This window comes from Delphinapterus leucas, chromosome 7 (genome assembly GCF_059928025.1).
Source record: "Delphinapterus leucas isolate spDelLeu-1000000601 "Yukka" chromosome 7, BTC_Dleu_Yukka2, whole genome shotgun sequence".
In the NCBI taxonomy this organism is placed as follows: domain Eukaryota; kingdom Metazoa; phylum Chordata; class Mammalia; order Artiodactyla; family Monodontidae; genus Delphinapterus; species Delphinapterus leucas.
Window position 1 is genome coordinate 5364287 of NC_143135.1, and position 1692 is coordinate 5365978.

A 1692-nucleotide genomic window follows, 5' to 3' on the forward strand; every position below is an offset into this window, starting at 1 on the left:
ACTTGCCTTTGTAACTTTACCAAAAATCACTTGACCATATATGTGTGGGTCCAGTTCTGGACCCTCTATTCTGTTCTGTTCATCTATATATCAATCCTTTCACCAATACCACACTATATTTATTTCTGTAGTTTTATAACTGCTTGAAATCAGGAAATGTGAGTCCTCTAACTTTGCTCTTTTTCAAAATTGTTCAGGCTATTCTAGTTCCTTTGCTTTTCCATATAAATTTTAGAATCAGTTTGGGATTATTGTTGAGATTATGTTTAATCTCTAATTCAATTTAGGGAAAGCTGACATTTTAACAATATTGGTACATCACTTCATTTATTTAAATCTTGTTTAATTTCTCTCAGCAATGTTTTGTAGTTTCATAGCACATGTCCTGCATAAAATTTGTTAAACTTATCTCTATTTAATGTTTTTGGATGCTACTGTGAATGATATGTTTCAAATTTTTTTTGCTAGTATATACACAATAAATTTTTTATATTGACTTTGTATTATGTTACCTTGTAAAATTCACTTTTTAAATTAGTAGCTTTTTAAAAAAATTAATTTATTTATTTTATTTATTTTTACTTTTGGCTGCGTTGGGTCTTTGTTGCTGTGCGCAGGCTTTCTCTAGTTGTGGTAAGTGGGGGCTACTCTTCACTGCGGTGCGCAGGTTTCTCATTGTTGTGGAGCATGGGCTCTAGGTGCGTGGGCTTCAGTAGTTGTAGCACACGGGCTCAGTAGTTGTGGCTCGCGGGCTCTAGAGCACAGGCTCAGTAGTTGTGGCACATGGGCTTAGTTGCTCTGTGGCATGTGGGATCTTCTCAGACCAGGGCTCGAACCCATGTCCCCTGCATTGGCAGGTGGATTCTTAACCACTCCACCACCAGGAAAGCCCTAAAATTAGTAGCTTTCTTAAGCTTTTTTAAAATTTGGAATTTTTTAAATTTCCTTTTATAATCTTAGTTACTAGCATATAGACTTACAATTGTTTTTTGTATATAGACCCTATAATCTGTGATCTTGCTATACTCATTTATTAGTTCAGGTTGTTTTATAGAAGCTGTAGGGTTTTCCATATTGTGTCATCTGTGAGTGAAGACAGCTTTACCTTTTATTTTAAATGTGTATAGAATAAACTACATATATATACACCAATCTCCTTTCTTTTTCCTGGGTATTCTGAAAAACTACATTTCCCAGACTCCATTGCAGTTAGGTTGAGGCCATGTGACTGGGTTCTGGGTAATAGAATGTGGGCAAAAGTGATGTATGCCATTTTAGGCATGGCTATAAATTGTCCCACACAATCATTCTTTTTTTTTTTCTTTTTTTTCCCACACAATCATTCTTGTTACTTGTCACTTCCTTTATTCTTTGGTTTGGTGATTGATAGGACCCAAAACCGCCCCCCCAAAACAGTAGAAACACAGATGGAAAAACTTGGATCCCTGAGTCACTGCCTTGAGTAGAACATCCCAGAATTGCAGCTCAATCTACATTAGACTGTGATGGGAGGGAGAAAGAAACGTTTATTTTGTTAAGTCAAAGAGATTTCAGTGTTTGTTTGTTACCATCGATTAGCTTACCTTGACAAATACTGAGAATATCTTTAGACAACTATTATTAAATATTTAAAAGAAAATCTAACTTGATGTTATGTTTCAATTGGTGAATATAACCTATTTATATTTATTG